Source organism: Sarcophilus harrisii, chromosome 6, assembly GCF_902635505.1.
Source record: "Sarcophilus harrisii chromosome 6, mSarHar1.11, whole genome shotgun sequence".
NCBI lineage: Eukaryota > Metazoa > Chordata > Mammalia > Dasyuromorphia > Dasyuridae > Sarcophilus > Sarcophilus harrisii.
Genome location: NC_045431.1, coordinates 219,847,085 through 219,863,209, shown reverse-complemented (window position 1 = coordinate 219,863,209; position 16,125 = coordinate 219,847,085).

Genomic DNA, 16,125 nt, shown 5'->3' with positions numbered 1-16,125 from the left:
GAATCACTGGAAATGACATTAAAGAAAAAGCATTGCCATCTGCTTCACTGCTGCACTCTAAGGACGATGGGACCTTTCCAACTGAATTATGGCTAAAACCTTTCATATAATGTCTCCCCTATTAGCATGTGAACTCTTGAGAACAGTAACTATCTTACTTTCTATTCATATTCTTTTGTGTACAGGGCCTGTACTCCTCCTCGAATCAATCCAAGTCATTGTATGAGAGATTTGGTTACCCGCTAAGGGATGTATACAAAAAGGAAGAACACTTTCAGAACTAGAGATGGAGATTCTGAAGGCTAGAAGTGGAAAAGACAGAATGGGTCTTACCAAACAAAGCCAAGGGTTAGCAATCCTGGGGTAAAAAGGGGAAGCAGGAAAGAGAAGGTAGAACTGAGCAGTGATAGAGAAGGCAGACATCAAGGAGAGACATTAGCTCCACAGACATATCAGAAGATAATTCCCATCAGTGTATCCATGTACTTCAAAAGTGAGAGAAGTATCAAGAAAAGATCTGCTCTTTTTGAAATTTCCCCTCTCGGTGCCTGTCTAGTCAGGACACTATAATTGAATCTGCTTTTTTCATTACCCAAATGTTTTCAGTAAACCTGAAAGTCACCTCAACCAAAAAGAGGCCAGGGGTTAGCTGGATATAGACATAAATGTAAATTTTGCCAGAGAACGGCCATCTCCGCCTAATGTTAGGGATTTTCCTAACTGGGGCCTGGGAGTGTTTATGACCAAACTCATCACATTTTATCTAAAATAATCTTAAAACTGAAGAGAAGGAAACTATGGGGACCTTAGGAACTGTAATATTTCCCCTATGCTTAAAATGAGCCTAATTATCTTAATTGAATTACTACAATAGAAACTTACTAACCGGTGATCACCATGATACCACCAGCTTTTTAATCACCCAGATCTGTAACTTGGATGTCAAAATTGACTCCTCCCTCATACTCATTTTACTTATCCGGTCTGTGGTTGTCTTGTCATTTCTGCCTTCATGGTATGTCTCATATAAGTCTCCTTCTTTCTGCTCATACAGCTGCTCCCCCAGTACAAATGCTCACCACCTCACACTAATTGCAACCTTCTGTTTCGTCTACCTACCTCAAGTATCTACTCCAGTCCATCCTCCACTTAGCTACTAAAGCGTCTAACCATGCTACTGGGTAGCTGAATAAAGCAGTGAGTAACACTGGGCTTGGAATCAGCAAGACTCATCTTCACGAGTTCAAATGTGTACAATTACTAGCTGTGTGACCTTAGGCAAGTCACTTCACTCTGTTTGCCTCAGTTTCCTTATCAATAAAATGAGCTGGGGAAAGAGATAGCAAACCACTCCAGAATCTCTGCCAAGAAAACTCCGATGGAGCTCACAAAGAGTCGGACATGACTTAAAATTCCTCCACAACAGACTATACCAACCCCTTACTCAATAAACCAGAAGCTCACTGTTAACCTCCAGAATCAAGTATAAAATTCTCTGTTTAGTTTACTCCTTCCTAACTCTCCAGTCTTCTTACTCCATCCCTCCCCTCTCCAATTCAATCTGCAATTCTATAACTCAAGCCTTGTTTTTGCTCATGAAACTCAACCTTCCATTCTGTGATTCCAAGAATTAGTGCTGGTTGTCTCCCTTCCCCACAGCCAGTGCCTTTGTCCCTCCGAGACTGCCTTCTATTTACACTTGTTTGTATTGAATCAGTTACACGTTGTCTCCAGATTTAGAATGTGAACACTTGGAGGGCAGGAACCTTGTTTTTACTTTTCTTTGAATCCTCAGAACTTAACTCAATGCCTAATTCAAAGTAAGCATTTAAATGCTTGTTGGCTGGATGACTATGGCTTTCCTCATCTGAAAAATGGGGAAAATATGACTTATTGTCTCTCCTTCCCAGGATTGTTTCGATGCTCAAATGAGATCATATGGGTAAAGTGATCAAATGAAATAATATTTGTAAAGCACATAGTAGGAGTTTTATAAAATTCATGTTGCCTTCTTTTTCCCTTCTCCATTGTAAACTGTAAATGTGCTAAGTTCATGTCATTATTATCATATACAAATGTTATTTTTCAGGTTCCATAAATTATCTTCCACTTTGCCTATGAATTATAGCAAGTATCTAAACATGATGGGCAACTAGGAGACACAGTGAAATTAGATTGCCAGAACTGAAGTCAGGAAGGCTCATCTTCCTGAGTTCAAATCTGGCCTCAGAAACCTTCTAGCTATGTGATCCTGACAAGTCACTTCACCCTGTTTGCCTCAGTTGCTCAGAATTGAGCCGGAGAAGAATATGGCAAACCACTCCAGTGTCTCTGCCAAGAAAACCCCAAGTGAAAAGTCAGAGGTGACCAAAATGACTGAACAATAACAACAGTCCAAACACGATTGCCCCAGGTGAAGAGCTAGCAATGGAGACTGAGAATAAGAAGGATATATATAGGGGGAGAACTCTGAGAGAGTAATATCCCAAAAGCTCAGAAAGAAGAATGTATTAGAGACAAGACCAACAATGCCAAAAAGATGAAAAGAGGATTGAGAAAAGACCTTTAGATTTGGTGATTAAGAGATCATTGGGAGACCATTTGGAGAGATTTTCACTGAATCATGGGTCAGAAGCCAGACTGTAAAGAATTGAGAAGAGAGAAGAAAGGAAGTGGAGCGTTCTATTTGTAGACTGCCTCTCAGGGAGTTTAACCACAAAAAATGGCTGAGTAGGAATCCCATCTTGGGTCCTGTGACTCTAATTTCTAAGCACCTCCAAGTCAGCACTATTTCTACTCTACCATTTTCCATTAGTGCTGGGCCTGTGAAGGGAACTTAAGTATCTGCCTCTCAATTGGCTTGTCCATTCTAATGAGTGGTGGTTGTCCAACCTTGGCTTTGGCTTTCTCATGGTGGTCCCAGCATTCCTTGGATGAGAACAAAAGGGAAAGAAACTTAGGGTTTATAATGATAATGCCAGCTGTTTCTGCAGCCTGTTGGAAAAGTTCCCACCATTGTTCCAAGGGCTTCTTTATATAATATGACCAAAGAGAAGAACATCCATATCTCATTAGGACTTTGAGGAGAGGTGTTATCATTTACTAATAGATAAAGGAAAGATAAGTGGCTCCCTGGTCTACTTAATCTCTTTGAAGTTAATAGTGATTACTGGGCTTATACCCCAAAGAGATACTAAAGAAGGGAAAGGGACCTGTATGTGCATGAATGTTTGTGGCAGCCCTCTTTGTAGTGGCTAGAAGCTGGAAACTGAGTGGATGCCCATCAATTGGAGAATAGTTGGGTAAATTGGGGTATATGAATGTTATGGAATATTATTGTTCTGTAAGAAATGACCAGCAGGATGAATACAGAGAGGCTTGGAGAGACTTACATGAACTGATGCTGAGTGAAATGAGCAGAACCAGGAGATCATTATATACCTCAACAACGATACTGTATGAGGATGTATTCTGATGGAAGTGGATTTCTTTGATAAAGAGACCTAATTCATTTTCAATTGATCAATGATGGACAGAAGCAGCTATACCCAAAGAAAGAACACTGGGGTGGAACAGAAACAATTTAATCCCTCTTCAACATGATGGTCCTTCAGATGTTTGAACACAGCCATCATGTCCTCCCACCCATATTTATCTCTTCTATTGCAGACTAACCATCCCCAGCTCCTTTTGATGCATCCTCATATGACTCGATCTTGTGGTCCTTTCTGGTTCATAATTAACACCTCCTGCACGCCAACAAAGGGTATAAAACTGAAAAGCCCCCTGAAAGTGATAAGGACCCTTTGGCACACTGGCTGTGCACATGTGAAACTCTTATCGGAGTTGTTCCTTTACATGAGGAGCCCAGTTCTTATATGAAAAAGTCAGGCAGGAAACTCAGCTTTTATATTGCTCAAACAAACCGTTAGGATACATTCACTTGTTCTAATGTCATGGCAAACATGACCCTAAGCCCCACCCTGTCTGGGATTATCAAGGATGTTCACATGTTATCAGAAAGCCTTCTGGGTTATTTTTCCCACCTTTATCAGAAGGACCTTGTGGAAACAGTTTTCTAAATGGAGATAAAGAGATTCTCTCTGTGTGTCCCCCTCTCCCTCTCTTCTTTCTTCCTTTCTTTCTTTTTTCTTCCTTCCTTCCTGCCTTCTTTCTTTCTTGCTTGCTTGCTTGCTTACTTGCTTTCTTGCTTGCTTTTTTCTTTCTTTTTCTTTCTTTGTTGCATTCTTTCTCTTTCTTTCTACTTTCTCTCTCTTCCTCCTTCCTCCCTTTCCTTTCCTTCCTCTCCCTCCCTCCCTCTTTTCCTTCCTTTCCCTTCCTTCCTCTCCCTCCCTCCCTCTTTTCCTTCCTTTATTCTTTCCTTTCTTCCTTCCTTCCTATTTCCTTCCTTCCTTCCTTCCTTCTTTCCTTCCTTCCTTCCTTCCCTCCCTCTCTGTCTTTCTATTCACCTGTCTGTCTACTTCCTCCTCTTCCTCTCTCTTTCTTTCTCCCTTATACTCTGTTCCTGTTTCTTTGACTCCCTTTTTTTCTCCTTCCTCCCCTTCTCTCTCCCTTTCCTCCCTCTTTCTCCCTCCCCTTTCCTTCTTCTTTTTCTCCTTTTCTCTCTCTCCTCACTTTTTCTTTTTTTTTCCTTCTCTTTTTAAGGGTAGTCCCATCTGAGGAATCATCACATTTCCTTACTGTGGTAATCATTTCAAAAGGGGGATTTCCCCCCAGTACCCTGAGAGCTTGAAGCAAATCCCCAAGGAAAAGAAAGCTAGATAAAGCACAGATAATTAGGGAGAAGAGGGTGCATGGGAGCATATATCTATAGCTGAAAGGATCCCAAAAACATTTAATCGAACCCTCTCATTTTACAGATGAAGGAAATGAGGTCAGAGAGGAAATGCCTTGCCTAAGGCCATGGGATAAGATTCAAATTCAGGTCCTCTGACTCCAAAGCCAGTGTTCTTTCCATCAGCCCAAAAGAATTCAAACTAACCTTTCTCATCTTATTCTCAAGGTGAGAGCTTATGGAGTTCCAAGGGTGCCTCCTCTCATTTAAATGAAGCATCATTGCCACTTGGCCACTATTTCCAAAGCTGAGTTCGCATTGCTTGAGTCCTGTAAAGACTAGGATAGAAATGGCTTTCCTGGAGTGATATAAAAGGGGGAATAAAACTGGAACACTTTTCACAGATTCGGTTCCCTTCACAAAAGTCACTAAATAAAAGGATATTTCCAGATGGCAGAACATGCAAGAAATAGGAACAGAAATTTTTTTATAGCTTTTACTTCTGGCAATAACCCAAGGTAGCCGTAGGAAATCTGATGAGAAGTGTTGAACATGGGGGTGGAAAGGGTCAAAATATTGTCCTTCAGGAGCTGCTAACAAGGGACCCCAGCGGGCTCTAGTTGTCTGAGCTGGGATGAATGATTTCAACCCCCTGAGCCTCAGTTTCTTTAGATTTTTAAAAAAGATTTAGAAGGGTCTTGGGGAGAGGAAGATAAAAGGGGGGAGAAAAAATTAAAACACAGTCTTACACAAATGAATGGTGAAAACTATCTTTACATGTATATGGATAAAATGAATACTATTGAGAAAAAAAGAACTAGAAGAAATAAATGATTGGAGGCAGTGTGGAATGGTAGTAAGGGCTCCGAGAAATAGAGGATTTGAGTTCAAATTTACCTTTGATGTTTACTGTTCATATGAACTTAGGTCACAATCTCCCTTGGCCTCAGTCTACTTTTTTGTAAAATAGCGACATCATACTAAATGGATTCTAATGTTCCTTCAAGTTCTGACATTCTATAACTTTATGATCTTTAAAGTCCAACTTGTCGTAATGAGGAAGAGAATTGTAGCTCTAGAGTAAAAGGGGTTCTAATTATGTTTCTGCTGTTTACTGTAGGAAAGTCAGTTGATCTCTGTGAACCTGTAAAATGATGGGGTTGTCTAGTGCACTAGTCATTCAACAAGCATTTATTAAGCACTTGGCACTATGTGCTATGTCCTGCAGCTACAAACAAAAGCCCAATTCCCTAGTAGCTCACATGCCAAAGGGAAAACCAACATGCAAATAACTATGTGCATACAAGAAATATTGTTGTTGTTTTTCATGAGTTTTTCAGTTACCTCTGACTCTTCTTGACCCTTGACAATCTACCAATGGGTAAATTGAGAACAGTTTCCTTCAGATGGAATTTGAGCTGAGTCTTGAAAGAAGCCACATGAATCAAAAAGTAGAGGTGAGAAAGAAAAGGATTCTAAGTATGGGGAATCATTGCAAAGGTAAGAAGTCAAGAGATAGAGGAACAGGAAGAAGTCCACTATTTCTGGATTGCATATACTTAGAGGAGAGTAAATGGTGACAAAACTAGAAAGGTAGGAAGAGTCCCCATTGAGAAGGGCCATAAATGTCGAACAGGATTTTATATTGGTCTTGGACATAATCGGGAGCCTGTGAAGTTTATTGAATGGAGTAGGGGTAGGGCAGGATAATATGGTCATAACTAGGCTTTGGGAAAATCCTTTTACCAACCAGAAGTCAATGTCAAGAGTTCAGCTCTTAAGGGAGGAGGGTCCAGCACCAGGATGAATATGAGTGGAGAGGACGTTGCAAAGAGAGAAATGACAAGATTTGGCAGTAGATTGGGTGTGGAGGATGAATGGGAAAGAGACATTAAGCATGACACAGAAACTGAGAGCCTCAATAAAAAGATGGTGGTTCTCTCAACAGTAATAGGGAAATTTGGAAGAAGATCATATTTGAGGGAAAAAGGGAATAGTTCTGTGATGAACAAAATGGAGATGCCTTCAAGATGTCTAAAAGACTGGTAGTCATTGGAGCTTGGAGCCATCCAGAGAACTTAGGACTAGATATGTAGAGATCTGGGAATCCATCATCTGCATAGAGATGTTAATTGAACTCGTGGGATCTGATGAGATTGGAGAGAGAAAAGAGAGAAGACCAGACTCAGGATAAAGTCTTAGAAGATATTCATGGTTACTGGGCATTTCCTGGATGAAGATCCTGCAAAGAAGTTTGAGAAAGAATGGGCAGACAGGGAGGAAAAGAATCAGGAGAGAGTAGTGTCATGGAAACTTATGAAAGAGAGAATATCTGGGGCAAGAGGCTGATTAACAGTATCAAAAATTACAGAGGGGTCAAGAAAAAAATCGGGTTAAAAAAAAGACAGTAGCTTTAATAATGAAGAGATCTTTGGTAACTTTGGAGAGAGTAGTTTTAGTTGAATATTGGGGTTGGAAGTCAGTTACAGAGGGTTTGAAGAGAGTGAGAAGAGAGAAAGTGGAGACTATATCATTATTATATTATATTATGATTATAAATTGCTTTCTCAAGTACTTTAGATGAAAAGGGGCTGTGAGATCTAGGCCAACAGCAAGCAATCCTACCTAATGGGTAGGATTAAATGAGGGTTTGAGTATGGGAGAGACAAGGGTGTGTTTGTAGGCAGCAGGGAAGGAGCCAGATAGGGAGAGATTGAAGATTAGAGAGAGTGGGGATGATAGAGGGGCAGTCTGCTGAAGAAGACAGGATGGGACGGGATAATATACTGCAGCTTCCTTGTCTTTACGTGTCTTTTTATCTTTTCATTGCCCTCTGGATCACCTGCAATTTTTATTCTGTGGATATCTGGGTTGGGGGGCTGGGGTGGGGACGAGGATGTGTTTCAAACTCAGCAGACATGGAAGCTAGAAAAACTAATGCCATTCCAGGCTTCACTGAGTGATACAACATATAGAACAAGGCAGATGATGCTTCTGCTTTTAGAGAGCTCTAATTATTGAGCTGGTTTTCCTGACCTTGATCCTAAACCCACCTCTCTGCAACTCCCACTTGTTGCTCCCCGGGGGACCGTGCAGAAATAAGCTAATTTCTCTTCCATTTATTTGATGATTCTCACAGCTATTATTCCTCATTCCTCGCCTTTAGTCTTCTCTTTTCCAGGCTAAACATGACAAGGTCATAATGGCAGCTGTGAAAGATGGAAAGAAGTCTGGGTTGAGAATGGGAAGATGTGGCCAGTTCTGTGAGATTATGAGCAATTCTTTTGACCCATGTCATCTTCAATTTCCTCATCTAGAGAATCAGGGATGGAGGATGGGAGATGGTAAATTAAATGACCTCTAAGTTCCTTTTCAGATATGAATCCCATGAACTTACAGACGCCGTTGGACCCTGACAAAAATGAGAAAAGGTAGCCGGACGGAAATCTTGCTAATTATGGTGTCTAGGAGTAATCAGAAAGCAGACTTTCAGTTCCACTACTTAAAACAAAGGTCTGTTGCTTGTGAAACTCATGTAGACTCTGTGGTGGTAAGAGAAAACTTGTGGGGAGACAGGGCAGGAGTCGCCCTTCCTCTGCTAGGCCAGCTCCCCTCGGCCAAACAGGAATGCCGGAAAACAGTACTTCCTCCGGCTGCTGCCGAGATCCTCCTTCTCCACTGGCCTCCACAGGCGCCGGAAGGCCTGTCTGGTGCCGGTGCTTGAACTCACCTCTGAAAATTTCAGCCCAGGGTCTAGACATTCTGAGAAGCCAAGGGCAATCCAAAAGACTTAACTAGAACCTTCTGGCTCTGCTAGTGTTCCCTCCCTGAGGAGACTGCCCAGGGATCTTCTCGCTGAAAACTTCACCCATCTGGTGGTGGCCATGGATTTCTAACTGGAAAGGACCTTGGAAGGTATCACCTCCCCCCCCAAAAATCATTCTTTTACAGATGAAGAATCTGTGCCTCCAAAGGTGAGTGCTCAAGTGGGCTTGCAGCCTTGACAGGATTAGCCCAAATTTTGGGTAATTTGGGCTAAGCTACTGTAGAGCCCCTCAGTTTGATGTCATATCATTTTTCATCAGGTTGGTTCTTCCTAGGTGTGCTTTTTTTGTTTCTCTGAGATGCCCTTAGAGAAATGAAATGGGCTGTGCTCTGGAGCTGCCTGACTTCTCAGGGGCAGAACACGTTGAAGGGCCCATTGGTGATTCTGTTGAAAGGTTAATGACATAGCTTTTATTTTTGAGCTCTTTCCTCTATTAGAAGTCATGAGATCTGGTGCTTGGTTGTTTTTTTAGCTTACTATTTATTTTTTTACATTTCCTCTTTGTAAGTTGGGTTGAAGGGTGATGCTTCAGGTCTTAAAAGGTCCAGTTGTTTCCTTAAAATCGCTTGCCATCTTTAATATACCATCACTGATGCCCAAAGACCTGAATACCTTCAAATCAGAGCTGCTGAACTAAAGCTGGGGAGAGTGTGTGTGGAGGGAAGAGGGGGTCTCTAATGTTTTCACACACAAAAAATATTGAATAAAGATAATTAACTTTCAAATCCCATCATATCTTTTAAAACAGCCTACTGTGAGTCTGAGGAGGATGGGGAATGGTGCTCCCATGTGCTCCCCACTAAGTGTAGTTAAAATCCTTGCTCATCCAACAAGCTCCAAGGGTGCCTTCGCTGGCCAACTCCCTCCACTTAAATCATAAATGGTACATCATGAGTAGTTCTTAGTTTCATGATATAAGGCAGAATCACAGAATCTCAGCACTGGAGGAAATCTCTGAGGCCATTTAGTTAAACCAATAGGATTTCTTCTAAAATATACCATATGTAGGGACAGCTAGGTGGTGCAGTAGAAAGAGCACCAGCCCTGAAGTCAGGAAGACCTGAGTTCAAATGTGGTCTCAGACACTTAACACTTCCTGGCCCCGTGTGACCCTGGGCAAGTCACTTAACCCCAATTTCCTCAGCAATATATAAGGTATTCAGGTCTTTGGGCATATATATATATATATATATATATATATATATATATATCATATGTAATATTCAATTATCTAAATAAATCACTTTGCAAACCTTAAAGTGGGCTAATATTAGAGACTAGAGACTAGAACCATGATTCTATTGGAATTTCTGGAGAAAGAAATTCCCTTTCCCAGGGCAGATCTTGTCCCTGCTCCACATTTATAGTCCTAGAAAGTCACCTTGGACACTGTTAGGTGAGTGATTTACACAGTTCACACAATCAGAATGTCTGAGATAGGACTTGAATTCATATTGTTCCAGCTTTTAGGCCTGCTCTCTTTCCACTGGTCTTTACTGCCTTTCTTGGACATGAGAGAGATACAGACAAGGAAAGAATGCTTTGAATTTCATTCTCCCTGGGTGGAGAATAACTTTAGTCTCACTCATGTTATCCTTCACAACCCTTAATGAATTGTTAGCCACTGAAAAGTTCAAAGTCTTGTTTACTGAAAGCAAATTATAGGTTGGTCACATTTTTCCCAATTTTCTTTTCTATCTACTGTGAAATAAATAGACCTCTAAGATGGAAGCAGCTAGGTAGCACAGTGGATAGAGTGTCAGAATTAGACTTAGGAAGACCTGAACTCAAATCTGGCTGCAGAAACTGATTAGCTATGTGCACCTGGGTAAATCATTCGACCCTTTTAAAAATCACTTTCCAGTATCATCCACATCCAAAGAGAGAATTATTCAGACTGTGTATCAAAGCATGACATTTTCACCTTATGTTGTTGTTTGCTTGTTTTTCTTTCTTTCTTGTGTTTTCCCCTTTTAATCTGATTTTTCTTACACAGTTATGATGAATAGAAAAACATATTTAGAAGAATTGCACATATTTAACCTATATCAAATGACTTGCTGTTTTGGGGGAGGAGGGAGAAAAATTTGGAGCACTAGTTTTTGCAAAGTTGAATGTTGCAAACTATCATGTGTGTAGAAAAATAAAATACGATTGAAAATAAAAGTACAAATTATTTTCCAAATATATATTTAATTTTTGCCTAGGGTCACACAGCTAATAAGTATCTGAGGTTAGATTTGAACTTGGATCTCTCTGACTCCAAGCCTTTTGCCCTATCTACTGCATCACTGAGCTGCCTCTGTGGTAGCTAATGGTATTAGTATTATATAGTAGATATTAATAAATATTGTTCCACTCAACCCCATGTTAGAACTAGAACTACAAAAAAAAAATTAAATAGCTTCCATCTTCAAGAACCCTATATTTTGGTGGTGACAGCCATATAAATATGCCCAGGTAAGTCCATAAAAAGTCTTCTCTTTCTGTTACATTATAAAAATAATTCACATTTGCATCATGCTTTAGGGATCTTGGCCCTGTAGCATCAGAGCTAGAAGGAAACTTGGAAGTTTTCAGCTCCATTTCCCTTATTACAGAGAAGAAATTGTGACCAGAGCAGCTGAGTGATTCACCTAACATCACCCAGCAGAGGCAGCCTCTAAACCAAGATTCCCTGACTCTAGATCCAGGCTTTTCCCACCACAACCATGGAAGAAATGTAATAAGATATCAGTGTCCCCATTTTGCAGATGAGGAAACTGGGAATCAGAAAGGCAGAGTGATTTGCCTAGGGCACATTTCCAATAAGTGTTGGAGAGTCTGTTCCAAAACCCAAGTTTCTCCTGATCCTAAATCCTGAGGGTTTCCCAGAGCTGCCCTGAGTTGAAGAGAGAGAGGAAATGCAACTGAGCTGTTATTATTTGAAAGTTATTAATAAAAATACATTCCAAGGCCAGGGTATGATTGCTAAACTCAAATTTGAACAATTTAATTGTTCATTGAAAGGAACTGCAATCCTCTCGCTGGGGATTTCTCTCTTAGAGCCACTATGTGTGAAATTGAAATCTAAAGATATCACTCCAAATATTCATCTTCTCCAGGGAAGTTTTCCCCCCAGAGTTGAATAAGATAAGGAGGTAACCCAAACTTTGTCTCTCTGTCTCTCTGTGTGTGTCTGTCTCTCTGTCTCTCTGTGTGTGTCTGTCTCTCTGTCACTCTCTGTCTGTCTCTTTGTGTGTCTCTGTGTGTGTATCTCTGTCTTTGTCTCTCTGTGTCTCTCTCTATCTCTGTGTGTCTCTCTCTATCTCTGTATCTGTCTTTCTCTTTCTCCCCCCTCTTCTTTTCTCTCTCTCTCCCTCTCTCTATCAATATATCCCTCTATGTCTCTCTCTTTATCTTTATCTTTTTATCTCTCTCTGTTTCTGTATTTCTATCTCTGAGTCTCTGCCTCTCTCCGTCTTTTTATCTTTGTGTATGTCTGTTTCTCTGTGTGTCTTTCTGTTTTTCTGTCTCCCTCCCTCCCCTCTCCATCTGTCTCTGTCTTTCTATCCTTCTTTATGTCCGTCTTCTGTCTGTCTCGATGTCTCTCTATTTTTTTTCTGTGCCTCTTTAGGTCTTTGTCTCTCTGTTTTTCTATCTATCTCTACATTTCTGTCTCTCTCTGTCTCTTTCTGTTTTTCTCTATTTCTCTTTGTGTCACTACGAGTCTCTCTGTCTTTCTATCTTTTTCTGTCTCTGTCTCTGTCTTTCCATTTCTCTGTTTATCTGTCTCCCTCCTCTCTCTTTCTCTATCTCTGACACTGTGTGTGTGTGTGTGTGTGTGTGTGTGTGTGTGTGTGTGTGTGTTTGTCTCTCTGTCTCTGTCTTTCCTTTGCACACTTAGATTACAACAGAAAGCATACTGGTAAAAGCAAACTTTAAGGGGGAAAAAAATAGTTGGTCATGATGTTCCCATCTGGAAGATCTTACGTTCTGGAATCCAAAGATCTATTTATTTTTGGACTGATACTTGCCCCAATTCAGAATTAGAGCATGTAAACCAATAACAAGCTTGTTATCAGACTTAATTAAAGCAAAGAAATGCAAACATCCTCTTTTGTCCTTAGAGATAATAAACATTAATATGTTATTGTAAAATTCTTTTTAAAAAATTCTTAGCTTGTTCATGATTTTTTTTAAAGGATTTATTTTCTTAAGGAAATTGTGAAAGCTTTTATTTTAATCCTCACTTCACTTTGAAATTAACTTCCCAATCTCTCCAATCCTCTGAATTATAAAACAGTTAGGACCTGGACCCCTGTGAATTTTATTCTCCTTTTATTCTCCTTCCTGATTGTACAGTGATTATGTATGACATTAAATATTTATCGCATAATTCAGGCTGCCTGAGAAAGTCTGGGAGGCTTTCCCATTAAAAGGAAGTGTCTGGGCACAAGAATGTCTTTTTATATTAATAACTTAAATATATATAGTGAAGGGTGTGGACACAGAGTGGCTCCTTTGGCTGCCTCCTGACTCCAGAAAAATACTTTTAGTTCATATTGTCAGGGACTCAGTTCTTAAAGAAAGAAGGTCAGAGAATCATAGGAGGAATAAAAATGTGCATTATATATCCAATCTTGACATTGTAGTGGGCATTGGCCTTGGGACTCACAGCCCTGAAGGTATAAACATTTGATTCCTTTGTTCCATAACCAGTGAAATTAACTTTGGAATTGACTTGTGGTCAATTCCATGACCATAGGGTCAGTAAGCATTTATTAAGCACCTACTGTGTGCCAAGGCACTGTGTTAAGCACTGGGGTCAGAAAGAAGGCAAAAGATAATGCTAGCGCTCGAGGAGTTTACAATCTGAAGAGAATGGGGGGAGGAGGAAGCAAACAAATAGGTACCAACAAGATAATGATTTTTTTTTCTCTTTCATTTTAAATTCTCTGTTATAATGGATGGCTTAGTGGATAAAAGAACAATGAGAGCTGTATACAGAAATAAAAGTAATTTTAAAACAAAAAATATGAGAAGAATTATTTTTAAAAGAACAGCATGTTCTTCCCTGAATTTCTATCCTCCTAAAAAATGAATGTGAATTGGGATGACATGGGATTTATAAGAATACCTGGCCTTGAAATCTAGCTCTAGGCCTCAGTTTCCTAATCTGTAAATTGATAAAATTGGCTTAACTACAATTTGAGGTCCCTTTAAATTTTCTATTCTGTGCCCCTGTCAGAAATCATGAATTTAGGTTTGGAAGGAACTAGAGATCTCCAGCATGATTTCTGACATGGGAACATAGAATACGTTTAATCCATTTTACAGATGAACAAACTGAAGCCCAAGGATAAGGAGCTACTTCTCTGATGTTAGTGAATAGCAGAGCCCTCATTCTGCACTCTACTAAGCCCCACTGTTTTTAAAAAGTTTAAAAATACTTTTTAATGAGTCTATTTCGAAGGCAATTTGAGTTCTGTGGAAATGAAGTACTTGGTAAATATGAATCCCCTTGCCCTGCCGTTCCTATTTCTACTTTTGTAGGTGAATGTGAAATAACCAGAAAATCAAAACATCTCATTTGGCTTCTTCCGGATGCCTGGGGGGGAAAGGCAAAGAATCTTCCTGTTATTACTTATCATTAATTCAGGGCGGTTTATTTGCACAGTTATTTACTGGCTATTTATAAGTGAACAAATTTAACCACTAGATCGGTTTAGCATTTTCAAGCAGGAGACAAGCACTAGGAGTATGAGGCTCTGAGGACACATCCCTTCCCCATCTCCGTTGGTTGGTGGTCCCTAGCAGCTGGCCCATCCCCAATACCTGAACAAAGTCTCCTTTCCATCCCTAATCCCATCCCATCCCCTTCCTGTGATCTGTACTCCTTATAAATAAACTTCACGACTAGAAATTATGCTATAGATTTTAAAGCCAAAGGGGGAAGGAGCTGCAGAACTCAATGAACCTAAGTCCCTCATTTGGCAAATGACTAAACTGAGGTCCCACATTCAGAGTCACATAGATAGGAAAGGTCAAAAATAAGATTTGAACCCAGAGCCTCCAGCCCCAAAGCCCATGCCCACCACTGTCTCTCCCATCACTTGGGGTACCATGATAACAGTTCACATTAATATAAAGTTTTTGTTTAAGATGTAGCTTCCTCACAAGATCCTTCCAGATCAAGGGAAAGGAAAGAGAAATCAGCTACCCAGTCTTAGAAGGGGAATTTTATCAAATTTTCAGTCCAGCTCCTTGCTCCAATCCAATTCAACATTACAAACATTTATTAAGCTCCTACTTGGCTCAAAGTATCAAGCATTTGTTAAGCTCCTATTTTGCTCAAAGAATCAAACATTTATTAAGCTCCTACTTTGCTCAAAGTGTCAAGCATTTATTAATATTTTATTTATTTTCCATAAAGGCCTTAATGATACAAAGACAAAAAGTCTTTGGGAGGCCCAGCCCTCGAAGAGCTCCGATCCTATCTATACCCACATATATAAATACAACCTTGTTTGAGGAGGCATAGAATAGGGCAGCTAGGTGGTGCACCGGAAAGAATGTCAGACCTGGAGTCAGGAAGATGAGTTCAAATCTGACCTCAGATCACCTCCATCCTGGACAAGTCATAGCCTTTTTTTTGCCTCAGTTTTCTGAACATCTATAAAATGAACTGGACCACTTAAGTTTCTTGACCTGAGAAGTAACATGGTGAGACTTGTGCTTTAGAAAGATCTAAGAGAGGGAAAAGACCATTCAGGAGGCTCTTGTATTTTAGAGATCAGGGGGTCATAAATCTTGACCTGAAATCCAATTCAAATCCAAATCATTTTACACTAGAGGAAAATGGAGTTCAGGAAAATTATTACACCAAGGGAGAATTTGGTCCTAAGTCTTCCAGACCCAGGCTATTGCCCTCTTCATAGAAACAGATTCCTGCAGGCCACATATTGACTAAGAAAACCACAAATTAACATCATCCAGGCTCTGTTCTATTTCTTTTTTTTTTTTTTCTGGCTTGGTAAACGTCTCCCAATTAGATTTTAATCTATTTCGAGCTTCTGGATCGTTTGACTTGCCTTCTCCTCTAAGCAGACATCATGCATTCTCCCACCTCCACGCCTTTGATTTATGGTCCCCGCCAAAGACTTCGGCACTTTCCGTTGCATCTTTCCCTGCCTCAGTGGATCCCATGTATGTTACTTCATTTGTAACTTTGAGGGAATCCCTCCGTCTCTCTGCAAAATGAAGGGATTGAGGACAGACCACCCCTGGGGTCCCTCGCCAGTCTAAATCCGGGATGCCAAGAGTGGTCCCGCTTGTGCACATGCTTATTTTACATTTCCTTGTCCGGGGCAAGCCCGTTTACTTTCAGCCCTAGTTGAGAAAAGGGAAAGCGGGAGGGGCGAGTGAAGACCATTCCCCAAGGATAATTTTGAGGTAGTTCAGGCCACCTCCGCCCCCGGAGGGGAGCGCGACGCAACGCCCAGCCAGCCCCCCAGCCCCGGCA